Source organism: Bos grunniens, chromosome 5, assembly GCF_055505025.1.
Source record: "Bos grunniens cultivar Pamir isolate PY7600 chromosome 5, Bosgru_T2T1.0, whole genome shotgun sequence".
NCBI lineage: Eukaryota > Metazoa > Chordata > Mammalia > Artiodactyla > Bovidae > Bos > Bos grunniens.
Window position 1 is genome coordinate 83,758,675 of NC_141169.1, and position 19,756 is coordinate 83,778,430.

The window sequence follows — 19,756 nt, forward strand, 5'->3', positions numbered from 1 at the left end:
GTGGGTCTGAGTGCACCTTAGCAGAAGCCACTCTGCCTTTGCGTGGATTTCTCTTCCCCCGCTCTAGGGGAGCTCTGTAGCATGGGCCCAGTGGGCTCTAGTACAAGATATCAAGCACTGTCATTCAATCGCTTCATTAAAGTGGACATTTCTTTTGTAAACTGACATTTGTCTTTCATATTTCTAGTGTCAACTGGAAAAATACTCCCATATCATTTTTGAAGTGTAAGAGCTATAATATTGAACTGTATCTCTAAGAATAATTGTTACTATCTCTCAAATAAATCACTTCAAGTCTATCATTTAAAATAGAATTGAAATTATTATGAAATGCAATGATTAATGCATTGCATTAGCTAAAATTGCATTTTAAAAAATCTTAAGTGGATTACCAACAATCATTAATAATAAAACCACAGAAAAATACAAAGCATTTGACAGCACACTGTATTACTGAGGGTGTGAGAAAACAGACATTCTTGTATATTGCCAGTAGGCGTAGCAATTGAATTTTTTCATAGACAGCAATTTGGAAATAACTATTGAAGTTAAAAATGCATTTACAGATGATTCACAGGTAATTCACTGTAGCTTTGTTTGTTTGTAGCAGCAAGAGACTACAGCCTAACTATCCATCAATAAGGTATATACAATGCAAACCTAAAAAGACTGAGGCAGCTCTGTTGGTGATAAGGAATGAGAGCTAAATTACACACGTGTGTGTTTGTACCATTGGTGTGCTGGCTAATGTTCAATCACCCACCTCCCCAAGTGTAGTTCCACGAATGCTGGTTGACAAGTAAGATGAAAGTGAACCACTGAAGATGTATGGAGCTTCATTGGTTCCTCAGTGATGCAAGTGACTTCTTTGTTGGAATGGACAATAATTTCAAATAACAGAAGAGCATTCCCTCAATTTTTTGTTATATTCACAATGACAAACACTTCGGTTTAATTTGTATTCTTAACATATTTACCATCTCCAGACAATCAATCAAACAAAAAATTAAGCCCTGATTTTTATGATTTGCTGATTTCTGGTGGAAATACTCCCACAATGGCCAATTTCAAGTCGCCAATGTGACATCACTGAATACAGAGTTGGGAAAAAATACACATGCCTACACGGAGGTCATTATATAGCATTTACCCCTTTCAAATACAGTAGATGCAAATAATCTCACAACAAACATATAATAGTAAAATATAGTAGATTAATTAGGATGTGATGAGTTTTTAGTATTTCTTATCTGTTATAACTCAATTGTAAGTTTATTTTGAAATAGTGGCTGTGTTCAATAACCAACACACAAAATTCCTGAAAGTTTAACAATCAGCTCTCATGAGTTGATATGAGCTGGCACCAACATACCACCACATATACAATGAGATAGTGTCCCACCAGGAAACAGAAAGCACACTTAGAGGAAAATCTGAAGAGAATCTGTTGAAGGGTATGATCGAGGTTGAGGAAACACAGAGAGAGGCTGACAGATGTGTGAATACACACAAAAAAATAATTGTACACTTAAAGTGAGTGATGTGTATGGTATGTGCATTATACTTCAACAAAGCTGTTTTGAAAACATGAGAGAGCTGCTGGGGCCCCCGGGGACTAACATTGACACCAAGTCGTTACCATCCCTAAATGTTATGGGGCAAGAGGAGGGAACAGTGTTAACAGAGCCTGTGTGAGATAAAGACCATGAGGAGGGGCTCCCCGCAAGAGCTGCAGTTGTGGGTGGATTGATCCACTGCCCCAACAGCAGCTCTGAAGCAAACAATGTTGTGGAGGAGGATAGTGCAGACTTTCTCCTCTCCTGCCCTTCAACCCACCATGCCTCACGTTGGCCAAACTCAGCTCCAAGTCAGAGGGCAAGGCAACCTCAGTGATGTTTGCATACAAGTCAACACCTTAGACTCCTTGGAAGGAAAGCTATGACAAACCTAGATAGTGTATTAAAAAGCAGAGATATCACTTTGCTGACAAGGGTTTGTACGGTCAAAGCTATGGTTTTTCCAGTAGTCATGTATGGATGTGAGAGTTGGACCAAAAAGAAGGCTGAGCGCTGAAGAACTGATGCTTTGGAACTGTGGTGCTGGAAAAGACTCTTGAGAGTCCCTTGGACAGCAAGGAGATCAAACCAATCAACCCTGATTATTCATTAGAAGGACTGATACTGAGGCTGAAGCTCCAATACTTTGGCCACCTGATGCAAAGAGCCAACTCATGGGAAAGACCCTGATCCTGGGAAAGATTGAAGGCAAAAGGAGAAGGGAGCGGCAGAGGATGAGATGGTTAGATAGTCTCATGGACTCAATGGACATGAATCTGAGCAAACTCCAGGAGATAGTGAAGGACAGGGAAGCCTAGCATGTTGCCGTCCATGGGGTTGCAAAGAGTCAGACATGACTTAACTGCTGAACAACAATAACCCCTTAGAGCACAGAGCAGATCCATAAAAGGTAGATAAGGAATCTGAGGACCAACAGAAAATGATCACACACACGCGTGTGCACACACACACAAGTATTTGCTAATAAAGTATATGTATAGAATATTTCTGGAAGAAACACAAGAAAATTGTTAGTACTGCTTGGCTCCAGGGAAGGAGACAGATGAAAGACATAGGCTTTTTCAGTCTATAATATTTTGTAGCTTTTGCATTTTGAACCTTGTGAATATACTACCTATTTCAAAAAATTAGTAACATTAACATTTAAAAAATAAATACAGAAACAATGAAATTTGTGGTAGTCGTTAAGGCTGGTCACGAATAGCCTGCTACTTTTCCCCCAAGTGCAGAGTAGGACTGTAATTCCCAGTGTCTGTTGAAGTTAGGTGTCACTACATGTCTTATTTGAAGGATAAAATATGAGAACTAATGTGCATCACGTCAGGCAGAAGCTTTAAGAGCCAGTGCATGTATTGCCATTTCCTCTTTTTGCCACCTCATGAGTCGTGGACGCATCGCGGAACCTTTGTCAGCCGGAGTCCAAGATATACAAGGAACAGACACCCTCCCTCCTACCCCACCACGCTAACACTGGACTTTTAGTACGACTGAGGAATAACCTGTGTTGTTTGAAATTATTGAAATTATAAGGTTGTTCGCTACTAGAGCATAAAATGGCCATAAATGTACATTTATTTTTGGCTGTGCTAGGTCTTCGTTGCTGCACATGGGCTTTCTCTAGTTGTGGTGAGTGGGGACTATTCACTACGGTGCTCGGGTTTCTCATTGCAGTGGCTTCTCTCGTTGCAGAACTCAGGCTCTAGGTACACGGGCTTCAGTAGTTGCAGCACGTGGGCTCAGTAGGTATGGCACATTGGCTTAGTTGCTCTGCAGCATGCAGTATCTTCCCAGACCAGGGATCGAACCCATGTCCCCTACATTGGCAGGCGGACTCTTATCCACTGCACCACCAGGCAAGTGCTAAACTGGTCTACTTTTGCTGATAAAAAATGGAGCCAGATGACTCCTGGCATTATTTTCAAAAAAAAAATATTTTATTTAAATGTACATAAAATAAAGAATATGTACATTTAGCCTCTTGTCTTAAAAACAATACATATATTTGGACCCATGGAAATACCATGGATTTTGACAATATGAATTTTATGAATGTCAATTCTAACTTTACATTCAGCAATTTATATCAATTGCCTCAAACAAAAATGCATTTTGACCAAATAATTCTGCGCTAAGTCAATTCAGTCATGTGTGACTCTGAGTGGCCCAATGGACTGTAGCCCACCAGGCTCCTCTGTCCGTGGGATTCTCCAGGCAAGGATGCTGAAGTGGGTTGCATTTCCTCCTCCAGGGAATCTTTCCAACCCAGGGATCGAACCAGCATCTCTCACGTCTCCTGCATTGGCAGGAAGGTTCTTTACCACTAGCACCACCTGGGAAGCCCTGAACAATTCTACTCCTAGGAATTAATCCTAATGAAATAACCAATAATAAGAGCTAAATTTTATTGAACAATTATTATGCAACAGACACTCTTCTAAGAGGTTCACACAAATTAATTTAGTATGCTTATAACAATCATATGATGCATGACATTATTACCTAACACTGTTACAGTTTTATACAAAGAGACTGAAGCTTAGAAAAGTTGAGCAACTTGTCAAAAATTATACAACTAATAGGCAGAGTAGCCAGGATTTAAATCAATCAACTCGATTCCCAAGCTTATGTAAAATTTCAGCCACTATGATATATTGCTACTTTTTTTCCTATTTCTTCTTTAACCTACAGACTTCTTAATTTTCAAAGGTATGGTCTTTTCCTAGTGATCTTGTTCTTCTCAAGTTTACTGAGGAATATCTGATAGATATAGTCATATATATTTAAAGTACATGACATGATGATTGTATATATTATTATTATTTCATTATATATATATTGAAATGAAATAATTGCCAAGATCAAGATAATTAATACATCCATCACTTAGTGGTGAGGATGCTTAAGATCTATTCTCAGCAGCTTTCAAGTGTACAGTACCTTATTATCAGCTGTAGTCACCATGCTGTACAGTAGACACTCAGAACTTGTTCTTCTGTAATCGAAAGTTTGTGCCCTTTGACCTACATCTCTCCATTTCCCGCTCCCATCCACCCCTGGTAACCATCATTCTATTTTCTGTTTCTATTAAATTGGCTTTTTTTTTTCTTTTTGGTTTAAGATTCCACATGTAAATGGTACCATAACTACTGCTACTTCTTAAATAGCTTTAAGGATATAAATCATAGGACTGCTTTAGAACCTTGAAGCTGGGAAGCAAATCAAGTGTCCAAATGTGAGACAATGTTGAATCAATTGCAGTCACACTGAGTGCTGGAATCCATACCACGGAGAGGCAGTTGCTTCCTACAGATCACAGAGAGGCACAGGGAAGATGATTGCAATATACAGAACAAGAATAAGTTTTAAAATTCTTGTCCTAATTTTCAAAAAGTATAAACATATACTTTGTTGGTTTCGAGCTTTGGAGTGGAGCCCAGAGCAAGACAAGGATCTGAGCAAGTCCAGTTTTCAGTCTGGAAAGCTTATTCTTGGATAGTGGATCTTGCATGAGTTTTTCTTCTAAGTATCTCCATGCATTTTTTGATTTTCTGTAATACCACATGTAAATCCTATATTTAATAGTGCTATGTGAGCTCAGTGTGGCACTGTTAAATATAGGATTTACATGTGGTATTACAGAAAATCAAAAAATGCATGGAGATACTTAGAAGAAAAACTCATGCAAGATCCACTATCCAAGAATAAGCTTTCCAGACTGAAAACTGGACTTGCTCAGATCCTTGTCTTGCTCTGGGCTCCACTCCAAGGCTCGAAACCAACAAAGTATATGTTTATACTTTTTGAAAATTAGGACAAGAATTTTAAAATTTATTCTTATACTATATATTGCAATCATCTTCCCTGTGCCTCTTTGTGATCTGTAGGAAGCAACTGCCTCTCAATAGGCTGCAGTCCGTGAGGTCACTAAGACTGAGCGACTTCACTTTCACTTTTCACTTTCATGCATTGGAGAAGAAAATGGCAGCCCACTCCAGTGTTCTTGCCTGGAGAATCCCAGGGACAGGGGTGCGGGGTGGGCTGCCGTCTGTGGGCTCGCACAGAGTCGGACACTACTGAAGTGACTTAGCAGCAGCAGAGCTCACATAGAAGATCCTGAAACAAGAGCTTGCCCACAATGACTGGTTTGGTCAACGATACCAGGGAACAGGAGTAAGAATGTGAAAGTGAAACTATTTCTGGTAAATTTAAGGTTCTTTCTTCATTGTGAAAGAACACAGAGATGAAATAACAGGTAACAAGTGGATTTATTTAGAGAGAAGCACATTCCACAGACAGAGTGTGGGCCATTACAGAAGGTGAGAGAGCTTTGAAATATGACATAGTTAGCTTTTATGGGCTGGGTAATTTCATAGGTTAATTAGTGGCAGGATTATTCCAAATATTGGGGGAAGGGGTGGTGATTTCCAGGGACTGGGTTGCCGCCCACTTTTTAGCCTTTTATGGTCAGCCTCAGAACTGTCATGGCACTGGTGGGTGCGTCATTTAGCATATATTGATGGTGTGATCACTCACCTAGAGTCAGACATCCTGGAATGTGAAGTCAAGTGGGCCTTAGGAAGCATCACTACGAACAAAGCTAGTGGAGGTGATGGAATTCCAACTGAGCTATTTCAAATCCTGAAAGATGATGCTGTAAAAGTGCTGCACTCAATATGCCAGCAAATTTGGAAAACTCAGCAGTGGCCACAAGACTGGAAAAGGTCAGTTTTCATTCCAATCCCAAAGAAAGGCAATGCCAAAGAATGCTCAAACTACCACACAATTGCACTCATCTCACACGCTAGTAAAGTCATGCTCAAAATTCTCCAAGCCAGGCTTCAGCAATATGTGAACCATGAACTTCCAGATGTTCAAGTTGGTTTTAGAAAAGGCAGAGGAACCAAAGATCAAATTGCCAACATCTGCTGGATCATGGAAAAAGCAAGAGAGTTCCAGAAAAACATCTATTTCTGCTTTATTGGCTATGCCAAAGCCTTTGACTGGGTGGATCACAATAAACTGTGGAAAATTCTGAAAGAGATGGGAATACCAGACCACCTGACCTGCCTCTTGAGAAACCTATATGCAAGTCAGGAATCAACAGTTGGAACTGGACATGGAACAACAGACTGGTTCCAAATAGGAAAAGGAGTACGTTAGGGCTGTATATTGTCACCCTGTTTATTTAACTTATATGCAGAGTACATCATGAGAAACGCTGGGCTGGAAGAAGCACAAGCTGGAATTATGATTGCCGGGAGAAATATCAATAACCTCAGATATGCAGATGACACCTCCCTTATGGCAGAAAGTGAAGAGGAACTAAAAAGCCTCTTGATGAAAGTGAAAGAGAAGAGTGAAAAAGTTGGCTTAAAGCTCAACATTCAGAAAATGAAGATCATGGCATCTGGTCCCATCACTTCATGGCAAATAGATGGGGAAACAGTGTCAAACTTTAAATTTGGGGGCTCCAAAATCACTACAGATGGTGACTGCCATGAAATTAAAAGACGCTTACTCCTGGAAAAGAAAGTTATGACCAACCTAGATAGCATATTAAAAAGCAGAGACATTACTTTTCCAACAAAGGTCCATCTAGTCAAGGCTATGGTTTTTCTAGTGGTCATGTATGGATGTGAGAGTTGGACTGTGAAGAAGGCTGAGTGCAGAATTGATGCTTTTGAACTGTGGTGTTGGAGAAGACTCTTGAGAGTCCGTTGGACTGCAAGGAAATCCAACCAGTCCCTTCTAAAGGAGATCGGTCCTAGGTGTTCTTTGGAAAGACTGATGCTGAAGCTGAAACTCCAACACTTTGGCCACCTCATGTGAAGAGTTGACTTATTGGAAAAGACTCTGATGCTGGGAGGGATTGGGGGCAGGAGGAGAAGGGGATGACAGAGGATGAGATGGCTGGATGGCATCACTGACTCAATGGACATGAGTTTGAGTGAACTCCAGGAGTTGGTGATCGACGGGGAGGCCTGGTATGCTGCGATTCATGGGGTCGCAGAGTCGGACACGACTGAGTGACTGAACTGAACTGAACTGAATGTATTACAATGAGCATACAGTGAGGCTCAAGGTTTACTGGAAGATGAATCTTCTCCATCTAGGTTCAAGTTATTTCTAACTAGTTTTTGTCATGGCCTATAAGCCATGTTTTTCTTTTAAAGGTTGTGCCCTGCCCCCTTCCCTCTTGTTTCAAAATCAAGGGTGTGACGTGTTACAAAACTGCTCACCACTATGGGAAATTGAGGTGTTCTTTCTAGAACCCTCTCTAAAGAGCCAAGTAGAATGGACCTCCCCACCATCTGTCTGAGGCACATAAGACAGGTCCTCAGCTCCTTCTCCATAGGTCAAGGGTTTTAAGTCCTTCCTATTTCCAAGTTTGCACGTTTGTCAGAAAAGCTAAGAAGTTTGCTGAAGATGACCCACTGCAGAGCAGAGAAGCCTTTGAGCAGCAAACTAGAGCTATGAAGGGCAGCTGACATGAGGTGTTGGAATGGAACTGAGGTGAACAAGTGAAATGAGAGGTGAGCCTTGAGACACAAGAGGTGCACCATATATAGCTTTATGAAGTTTAGGGATTGAAATTCCTGACTCTTCCAGTCATGACTCTCTTCTTAGTTAGACTGTGATAAGACCCATGTCTTATCTTGGTTTTCTTTTACAGTAGAGCTTCATTGTAGAATAAAATGTCAAGTGGGATTTCCTGAAACTATTAACTTCTGCATCCAGCCAAGATAGTAAATAAGAAACTAAGTTACATCTCAGAGGAGCATGACAGAGATCAGGGCCGTCCTCAAAGATTGAAAGGCTACCCTGCTGGCTCAGTGGTAAAGAATCCATCTGCCAATGCAGCAGACACAGGTTCAATCCCTGGGTCAGGAAGATCCCCTGGAGGAGGGTATGGCAAGCCACTCCACTATTCTTGCTTGGAGAATCCCATGGACAGAGGAACCTGGTGAGCTACAGTCCACAGGGTCACAAAGAGTCAGACACAACTTAGCAAATAAACAACAACAATAAAGATTTAAAGGGTGCAGAGGTGGTGGTGCCCATTTAATTATTGTTCTGGAATCTATGAAAACCAGATGGTGGATGATCATGCATTATGTAAATGTAACAAAGGAGTAGCCCAGTTGCAGCTGTTGGGCTGGATATGGGACCTCTACTGAAGCACATTAATAGAACCTCAAGTATGTAGTGTGTGGTTGATCTGGTGAGCATATTATTTTTCATATCAATCAAAAGAGGAACTGAAAGCAGTTTTCAATTGGCACAAAATGACAATAATACTGTTCATGGGGTTCTCAAGGCAAGAATGCTGATGTGGTGTGTCTAGTCAAAGCTATGGTTTTTCTAGTAGTCATATATGGATGTGAGAGTTGGACCATAAAGAAGGCTGAGCACCGAAGAATTGATGCTTTTGAACTGTGGTGTTGGAGAAGACTCTTGAGTGTTCACTGGACAGCAAGGAGATCAAACCAGTCAATCTTAAAGGAAATCAATCCTGAATGTTCATTGGAAGGACTGATGCTGAAGCTGAAGCTCCAATACTTTAGCCACCTGATGCAAAGAGCCGACTCATTGGAAAAGACCCTGACTCTGGGAAAAATTGAGGACAGGAGGAGAAGCAGGCAACAGAGGGTGAGATGGTTGGATAGCATCATTGGCTCAATGAATGTAAGTTCGAGCAAACTCTGGGAATAGTGAAGGACAGGGAAGCCTGGCATGCTGCAGTCCAGAGTCAGATATGACTGAGCAACTGAACAACAATATAGTCTCCAGACTGCCCCAGGACTATGTTAATTCTCCCATTTTCTCTCATAGGGATCCATGCTATTTGGACATTTCACAAAATTACATTGGTCTACTATTATGAGGAAATGTTAATGAACAAGAAGTGCCATGTACCCCTGGATTCGATATGCCTTGATGAGACACATCGAATCCAGAGGGTGAAAAGTCAGCCCTAGAAAGATCCAGAGGCCTGCCAGATTAGCAGACTACTTGTTTGTAGACTATTCCACACTGAGGTACACTCCTTCAGTGCATTTACAGGGTGACTTGGAAGGCTGCCAGCTTTGGAGTGGAGCCCAGAGAAAGACAGGGGTTTGTAGCATGTCCAGTTTTCAGTAAAAGCAGCCTTGCAGCTTGGGTCATATGCCTCAGCAGATCCCATGGTAGCAGGAGTACCAGTTGAAGAAAATATGCCATGTGAGTTCTTGGGCAAGTCCCAGTAGGAGGATCACAATGCAGATCTCTAGGGTTCTCAAAGAGATGCCATGCCACTTGCTGCAGAGAATAGGGAGAGAAAAACAAATACCATATATTAATGCCTATATGTGAGATCTAGAAAAATGGTTCAGATGAACTTATTTGCAGGGCAGAAATAGAAATACAAACATAGGCAATGCATGTGTGGACATGGTGAGGAGGACGGGTGTTGGGATGAATTGGGAAGTTAGGGCTGACTTTGTGCACTGTACATTGTGATGTGTAAAAGAGATAGCTAGTGGGAAGAAGCACAGGGAGCTCAGTTGGTGCTCCGTGATGACCTAGAGAGGTGGAATGGGGCGGAGATGGGGAGGAGCTCCAAGAGAAGGAGATACATGTAAACATCGAGCTGATTCATGTCTTTGTAGAGCAGAAACTAACACAACATTGTAAAGGAACTATACCTAAAATTTTTTAGAAATGCAGCTCCTGGCAGGCTACTGGGCCCTGATGTAGTCTAGCCTCTACCATGGGACATCAAGTGACTCTGTGTCCGGAATTGCTCATCATGAGCTGGATGCTCTCGGATCCCCAGGTCACAAGTTAGGCAGGCCTAGCAGCAACGCAGTATTGTAAGTGAGAAGCAGTACCCTGGAGACTGTGCTTGAGCAGGTGCAGAAGCCAAAGAAACTTTGTGAAAGATGACCCCAACCCCCAGAAAAGCTATTTAATCTCTCCTGACCTCAGTGTCCTTCTGAGGATGGATGTGCCAAGGTGGATGATACTTTAACTAGGCTCTTGAGAGGCCTGTCAAGTACCATTGTGCAGCCTGTGAACTGTGCAAATGCACTGAGTAGAGGAGGTGAGAAGAGGCTGACATTCCAGTTGGGCTCAAGTCCCTGGGCAGCATCTACCAAGCAGAGGTACCCATTTCTAATTTGCACAAGGCCCCGTATGGGCTACTTCAGGCCTGTCTGTTGTCAGTTTTAAATGAGATCACAGATGTAAGGCACCTATTAAGAGTAAGCGGTCATAAGTGGTAGTTGCTGCTGTATTCTGGTGTCTCCAAGTCCATCAGTTACTGAAAGCTTAAGTTAAAAGGGTGGTGCTAGTGGTAAAGATGGAGAAGGCAATGGCACCCCACTCCAGTACTCTTGCCTGGAAAATCCCATGGACAGAGGAGCCTGGTAGGCTGCAGTCCATGAGGTTGCCAAGAGTCGGACACAACTGAGCGACTTCACTTTCACTTTTCACTTTCATGCATTGGAGAAGGAAATGGCAACCCACTCCAGTGTTCTTGCCTGGAGAATCCCAGGGATGGGGGAGCCTGATGGGCTGCCGTCTATGGGGTCGCACAGAGTCGGACACAACTGAAGTGACTTAGCAGCAGCAGTGGTAAAGAATCTGCCTGCTGAAGCAGGAGACCCAGGAGATGCAGGTTTGATCCTTGGGTTGGGAAGATCCCCTGGAGGAGGAAATGGCAACCTACTCCAGTATTCTTGCCTGGAGAATCCCATGGACAGAAGAGCCTGGGGGGCTACAGTCCATAGGGTCACAAAGAGTCAGACATGACTGAAGCAACTTAGCATGCATGCATGCATGCTAGTTAAAAGTAGAAGTCAGCACTGAAGCCCCACATGACAAAAATGGTCACAGAGGAATGGCATGTCTCTGACAGAATCAGCTTCCCCACTGGACTCTAAAGACCATGAGGTGGGGATCTGCCTCACTCACTCCTGGATGCTCCTGGGACTTAGTAACACAATAAATACTAGTTGAATGATTGGGTAATTGAGAGGAAAGGATAATTTTACTTTTTGAAAAAAAAAAAAAAGTAACAGCATCTTTGAAAATATTTGCTTGGACCTCTTCTTGAGTATCTTTCCATATCTTGATTTCAGCTTGCCAGTTCTCAGAGTTTTCTGTAGTTTTGAGGCCACTTCTAGAATAAATCTAGGTCAATGTTCAGACTAACTTGCTTTAACTGTCTAGAATTTAGAGAGAGAATCTTCAATAAGGCAACCAAGCAAAAACAGTCCCACAGAATCTCCAAGTTCAGCTCTTTATCTTGTTTACTATGTAATCAAACTATATCTCTTGGCCCATTTATGTTACACTGATCAAGTTTTTAAAGACACCATGAAATTAAAAGATGCTTGCTCCTTGGAAGAAAAGCTATGACAAACCTAGACAGCATATTAAAAGCAGAGACATTACTTTGCTGACAAAGATCCATCTAGTCAAAGCCATGGTTTTTCCAGTAGTCATGTATGGATGTGAGAGTTGGACCATAAAGAAAGCTGATCGCCAAAGAATTGATGCTTTTGAACTGTGGTGTTGGAGAAGACTGAAGAACTGACTCATTGGAAAAGACCCTGATGCTGGGAAAGATTGAAGGCAGGAGGAGAAGGGGATGACAGAGGATGAGACGGTGGGATGGTATCAGCGACTTGACGGACATAGTTTGAGCAAGCTCCTGGAGTTGGTGATGGACAGAGAAGCCTGGCATGTAGAAGTCCATGGGGTCACAAAGAATCAGACACAACTGAGCGAATGAACTGAACTGAACTGATCAAGTTTAAGTTTGATTCATTTAGAGTTATCCAGCTGACCTTTGTTGTCACTTTTAGACTATGTAGAAAGAGTCTGATTACTTCCATTAAGCTTTAATTACTGAACTGTGTGATTGGTTGATGAGTTGAGAGATAAGTTTCCGATAGAATCTTCTCTGGTCCTATCTAGACTCTTCTCCTTTGCAATTGTGCAGTGGAGAATCAAACTTCCCTGGTGGCTTAGATGGTAAAGAATCTGCCTGCAATGCAGGAGACCCAGGTTCAAAGCCTGGGTCAGGAAGATCCTCTGGAGAAGGGAATAGCTATCCATTCCAGTATTCTTGCCTGGAGAATCCCATGGGCAGAGGAGTCTGGTGGGCTATAGTCCATGGAGTTGCAAAGAGTCAGACATGACTGAGCAACTAACACACTTTGGAGTCCAGCAAAAGAATGTTTTCAGTTCAGCAAATTTAATTTTCCTCTAGTTACCTCTGATTTAGTGTACGTGGTCTGAACTAGCTCTAAAATACAATATGATGCGATGAGATGCAATGTGATAAATTGTGATAAGCCTTACTCTTACTAGTCATTTATTCTGTGTGTGCTCCCTCTCTTCTGTTCCATTGCCTGGTTGAATTCCTCTGTTCCTCCTACCTCACCACTGACTGGGCTGATACACTTGTCAGAATTAAATTTTACATGTTGCACCAACAGTTTTAAACATCTCTGAGGCCTCCAGGCCCTGTGACAGAAAAAGCAAGAAGGAGCTTCACAAACTTCCCCATAGAAGGGCAACCTCATTGAGGATCAGAAGGGCAACCTCATTGAGGATCAGAAGGGCCTTTGTTCTTCCTCAGAACAGTTAATCTCTCTTGCTAAATTTGCCTTCCACACTGTCCCAGAGACTTCTGAAGAGTTCTGTTCTCGGAGCATTTCTTTAGTCGCTCCCAAGATGTTTTACTGTCACAGTAAGCCCTGTTTTTTGCTTGCTTTAGTTGCCTGTTTAAAGGTTGCTTTTAGAATAGTCTTCTTTCAAATTAATCTTTATATTCACTAACTTGGATGGTGAACAAGCAGTATTATGTTGTCATTTCTCTATGAGAACAGAATTTCCTAGAATTAATTATATTAAACACAAGATAGCAACATATTGGGAAATTTTAAGAGAGCCCATATCTGCAAATGCAGTTTAAAAATCTTTTCTCCTTAAGTAAATTTTATTAACTCTACTTACTTCGCAGAAAAATGGTAACAGGAAGGAGGAAAAAAATTACATTCTGCATAATAATTGTGTTTTAGAAAGCCACATTTTTAAAATCACAAAAATGTGAAGAGAGGACGATACAGATTTCTGTAGGTAAGGTTTGCCATTTTGGGTCTTAGCAGAATAATTGATGCCTGGCATTCTATTCCTGATCTAAGAAGTTCTAGATTCCTTTCTTTTCAAAAAGATTGGCTAAGACTCACTCCATTCCCAGAATCTTCTCAATGCTCACCAAATTCTCTTTCTCGGATACCCTAAGCTGTTCAATTAACACCTCAAGTCTCATTTCTCAGATAGCCCAGGAAAATGACAGCAGGGCTAATCCTTGTAAGGGAATGGCTAAGAGCATGAATCCTAACGCTAGACTAGCTCTACCACTTACTACCTGTGTAATATTGGGCAAGTTGACTAAGTTCTCTGTGCCTCGTTTTCCCATTTATAAAATGGGGATAGCTATATTACGTACCTCAAAGCATTATTAGGAGGAGTCAATGATTTTATCTACTTAAAATTCATAATAGTAGGGAGTAAGAACTGTAAGAATGTTGTTAAAAAGAATTTTATCTAACAACGTCTAATCCTGACTTTTTCTCTCTAAAATCTTTTGATTATACAAGATAAACCAACATTAAATATTAATTATCCACAACATAAAAACAGTATTTTTACCCCATAAATCCACTGGAAGAAATTGTTAGTAATTTTTAATGTCTGCTAAGTCACTTCAGTCATGTCCGACTTTGTGCAACCCCATGGACTGCAGCCTACCAGGCTTCTCCATCCATGGATTCTCCAGGCAAAAACACTGGAGTGGGTTGCCATTTCCTTCTCCAATGCATGAAAGTGGAAAGTGAAAATGAAGTCACTCAGTCGTGTCTGACTCTTAGCGACCCCATGGACTGCAGCCTACCAGGCTCCTCCATCCATGGGATTTTCCGGGCAACAGTACTGGAGTGGGGTGCCATTGCCTTCTCCCTTTAATGTCTATTATATTATAAACATATTGAATAAGTATCTTTATCACTGGTTATAAACAAACTAGATGTTTAACAATAAATGAAGATATCAAGATAATATATAATTTGTATATATATAATATATAATTTGTAAAATGAAGTACAAATTTATTTTCAATATATTTAAGTGAAAAAAAGCAGGTTACATGAAAATAGTATGTATATGATTCTGTTTTTTTCATTATTTATTTATATATTATCTTTTTACTTTTGGTTGCACTGGGTCTTCGTTGCTGTGAGCAGGGTGTACTCTTCATTGTCCATGTGGGTTTCTACTCTCAGTGGCTTCTCTTATTGCAGAGCATAGGCTCTAGGGTGGGTGGGCTTCAGTAGTTGTGGCACACAGGCTTAATTGTCCCATGGCATGTGGAATTTTCCCAGACCAGAGACTGAACTTCTGTCCCCTGCATTGGCAGGCTGATTCTTATTCACTGTACCACCAGGAAGTCCTGATTCTAATTTTTTATTGAAACAATATGTACCAAATAACAAGGTTAAAAAAAGCCTGAACAGATAGACACCAAAATGTTCATAGTAGTTATTTTTAAGTGATGAAATGATGAATGGCTTCTATTTTCTTTTTTTTCAAAGTCTGGATCTTCTAAATTGTCTTCAAGGCTATTAATTACTTTTGAATAAAATGTGTGTGTGTGAGTTGCTCAGCCATGTCTGACTCTTTTCAACCCCATAGATTGTAGCCCACCAGGCTCCTCTGCCCATGGAATTCTCCAGACAAGAATACTGCAGTGGGTTGCCATTCCCTTCTCCAAAAAAACTAATCATAAGAATATAGCTTAATTGTGGAAATTTATTTTCTCTCCATGGGAATCTCTAAAGAAAATGGCGAAATGCATTGAATTCCTCGAATTAGATATAATCACAACTTCCATAAACCTCAAATTTAGTAAGATTTCTTAAATCCCATTGCCTTTAAACGACTTAAGACACTAAAAGGTAAACAATCTTGCACTTATTAACTTGGATATTTTAGTCATTTGTTCTCACTTTCTTTTTACATTGTACATGTGCTTAGTCACTCAGTCATGTCCGATTCTGTGCCACCCCATGGACTGTAGCTCACCAGGCTCCTCTGTCCATGAGGATTCTCCAGGCAAGAGTACTGGAGTGGGTTGCCATGCCCTCCTCCAGGGGATCTTCCCAACCCATGGATTGAACCCAGGTTTCCCACATTACAGGCAATTCTCCACCATCTGAACCACCAAGCAAGCCCATGAATACCTATATTAGTTGTGGATAATTAATGTTTAATGTTGGTTTATTTTGTATAATCAAACCTTTAAAACAACTTACTACACTAAATTTGAGAACTGAAACAGATTTTCTGTGAATAAAATAATTTTAATTACTTCAATTTATAAAACAGCAGAAATAAAAAGTTTTAAGGTACTAATTATGAGACAAGATAGATGACTACTTAATTGAATACATTTTCCAAAAATCAGAGAGAAAAATTAAATATAGCATCTTATGGAACAGAATAGAGAGCCCAGAAATAAGCCCGCACACCTACAGCCAATTAATCTTCGACAAAGGAGGCAAGAATACACAATGGAGAAAAGACAGTCTCCTCAGCAAGTGGTTTTGGGAAAGTTGGACAGCAGCAGGTAAACCAATGAAGTTAGAACACACTTTCACATCATACACAAAAATTAAAATGGCTTAATGACCTAAACATAATACATGACATCATAAAACTCCTTGAAGAAATCATAGGCAAAACATTCCCTGATATAAATTGTACTAGTGTTTTCTTAGGGTTAGTCTCCCAAGGCAATAGAAATAAAACAATAATAAACAAATGAGATATAATCACACTTACAAGTTTTTGCACCACAAAGGAAACTATAAACAAAACAAAAAGATTACCTACATAATGGGAGAAAATATTTGCAAGTGATGCAAACAACAAGGGCTTAATTTCCAGAATATACAAACAGCTCATGCAACTCAAAAACAACAAAAAAAACCCAGTCACAAAGTGAGCAGAGGGCCTAAATAGACACTTCTCCAAAGAAGAAATACAGATGGCCAACAGACACATGAAAAGTTGCTTCAGATCAGATCAGATCAGTCGCTCAGTCGTGTCTGACTCTTTGCGACCCCATGAATCGCAGCACGCCAGGCCTCCCTGTCCATCACCAACTCCCGGAGTTCACTCAGACTCACGTCCATCGAGTCAGTGATGCCATCCAGCCATCTCATCCTCTGTCGTCCCCTTCTCCTCCTGCTCCCAATCCCTCCCAGCATCAGAGTCTTTTCCAATGAGTCAACTCTTCGCATGAGGTGGCCAAAGTACTGGAGTTTCAGCTTCAGCATCATTCCTTCCAAAGAAACTCCAGGGCTGATCTCCTTCAGAATGGACTGGTTGGATCTCCTTGCAGTCCAAGGGACTCTCAAGAGTCTTCTCCAACACCACAGATCAAAGGCATCAATTCTTCGGTGCTCAGCCTTCTTCACAGTCCAACTCTCACATCCATACATGACCACAGGAAAAACCATAGCCTTGACTAGACAGACCTTTGTTGGCAAAGGAATGTCTCTGCTTTTGAATATGCTATCTAGGTTGGTCATAACTTTCTTTCCAAGGAGTAAGCGTCTTTTAATTTCACGGCTGCAATCACCATCTGCAGTGATTTTGGAGCCCAGAAAAATAAAGTCTGACACTGTTTCCACTGTTTCCCCATCTATTTCCCATAAAGTTGCTTAACATTGCTAATTATTAGAGAAATGCATATCAAAACTGCACTGAGGTATCACCTCACACTGGTCAGAATGGCCATGATTTAAAAGTCTACAAATAACAAATGCTGGAGAGGGTGTGGAAAAAAGGGAAACTTCCTACCCTATTGGTGGGAACATAAGTTGGTTCAGCTGCAATGGAAAATAGTATGGAGGTACCTCAGAAAACTGAAAATAAAATTACCATATGATCCAGCAATCCCACTCCTGGGCATATAACCAGACAAAACTATAACTCAAATAGATACACACATCCCTATGTTCATTGCTAGTCTCCTCAGCAAGTGGTTTTGGGAAAGTTGGACAGCAGCAGTCCAACTGTCCTAGCACTATTCACAATAGCCAAGATACAGAAACAAGCTAAATGTCTGTCAGCAGATGAATGGATAAAGATGTAGCACATATATACAGTGGAACACTGCATGCGTGTGTGCTAGGTCGCTTCAGTTGTGTCCAACTCTGTGCAACTCTGTGGACTGCAGCCTGCCAGGCTCCTCTGTCCATGGCATTCTCTAGGCAAGAATACTGGAGTGGGTTGCTGTGCCCTCCTCCAGGAAATCTGCCTGATCCAGGGATTGAACCTGTGTCTATTATGTCTACGTACATTGGCAGGTGGGTTCTTTACCCACCTGGGAAGCCCCATAGTGGAATACAACTTAGCCGTAAAAAAATAGTGAAATAATACAACTTGAGATTGTCATACTAAGTGAAGTCAGAAAAAGAAAGCCAAGTACAGTATGATATCATGTATATGTGGAATCTAAAATATAACACAAATGAACCTATCTGAGAAACAGAATCATGGACATAAAGAACAGACCGGTGCTTGCCAAGCGGGAGGGGTTTGGGGGAGGAATGGAGTGGGAGGTTGAGATTAACAAATGTAAGCTATTATTAATATACAGAGAATGGATAAACAACAAGGTCCTACTGTATAACACAGGGAATTATCTTCAACATCCCGTAATAAACCATAATGGAAAAGAATATTCAAAAAAAAAAAAAAGAATGTGCACATATGTATGTATAACTAAATCACTTTGTTGTAAAAAAAAAAATCAAAAAGTAACATGGCATTGTAAATCAACTGTATATGTGTGTGTACATGCATCCATGAACAGTCATGTCTGACCCTTTGCATCCCCATGGACTGTAGGCCACAAGGTTCCTATGTCCATGGGATTTCCTGGGCAAGAATACTGGAGTGGGTTGCCATTTCCTCCTGCAGGGAATCTTCCTGACCCAGGGATCTAACTCTCATCTTCTGCATCTTTGGCAGTGGCAGGCAGTTTCTTTACCACTGAGTGACCAAGGAAGCTCAAATCAACTATACTTCAATTTTTAAAATGTGTAAAGGTTGCCATCTTAGCATTTAGGAGATTACACGTGTCACTTCTGGTTTTGCCTTTCTTCAAGTGTGACTTTGTTTCTCCTCAAGCTCAGTTGTAATATTTTTCCAGGCTCATCTGTGACCCTTGTGGTTCTTCCTTTAATCACCCTTTAAAGTGTTCAACAGATTAAGTAAATTCCTTGCAAAATTGCCAACTGCTCTTTTTCCTTTTTTTTTTTCTTTTTAAATTACATTGGGGATTATCTTTCTATATCATACTAAAAACCATAAACCTAAGAGCCACAATGAATCAATACATTGGGGAACTAATAAATCAATACATTTAAATTTGACAGAAGTCAGTTGATTTTTGTTCTCGTACAAAACTGAGAAACCAATTTCTGTCACTTATTAAATCAACAATTACAGTAATTTACATACTTTTTCCCCCCAATATTTATTTCAACCTTGCTAACTCCATGCAACCCTCCTCTCTAGCTAGTTTACTCATTTTTGTCTCTAAGAGGAATTCCCCACTGGATTGTTGAAAACCTGCTACCTTTGTTTCCCTTGAATTTGTTCTCTGACTTTTCTCTGAAAGAAAAAGTTCTGAAAAGATGACCCAGTTTTTCAGAGTGAATAAAAACTTTCTTCACCCACAGTAGAAATCTTATAGTATTTTTTCCCCCAGGGCTATAAGACAGTGGGAAAGGAATATTTTTTTCTTATTTAGAAGTACTGAATAAAAAGTTTAAAAAAGTTTAAAAGATTTTCTTACTTAGAAAATCTACTAACCAAGAATCAGTAGAAAACATCCAGAAAACTACAAAGAGGTTTAAAAAAAATTAAGTCAAAGACTCTTCTCTTAAAATATAATTTCTCTAACTACTGAAAGGTTCAATGAGTATTTCTATTCCAGATCTTATAGTATAAAGAAAGACATGGGTTCTTATTTGCAAAACTATTCCACAGATATTGCTTTTATATATTCAAAATATACTCCCTTTTGCTCCCTTTGGAAATCTGTAACTCTAGAT

At 40.5% G+C, this 19,756-nt stretch overlaps 1 protein-coding gene across 2 annotated transcripts in view; it reads right to left on the reverse strand.

Moving 5' to 3' along the window:
* Positions 1-5,823: 5,823 nt before the first annotated feature.
* MED21 (mediator complex subunit 21) overlaps positions 5,824-19,756 on the reverse strand; it is a 46,195-nt gene continuing 32,262 nt past the window's right edge. For both annotated transcript variants that reach the window (XR_015164156.1, XM_086401639.1), the window contains one exon: positions 5,824-9,875. The gene's annotated coding sequence lies outside the window, so the exon portion shown is untranslated. The remainder of the gene's footprint in view (positions 9,876-19,756) is intronic.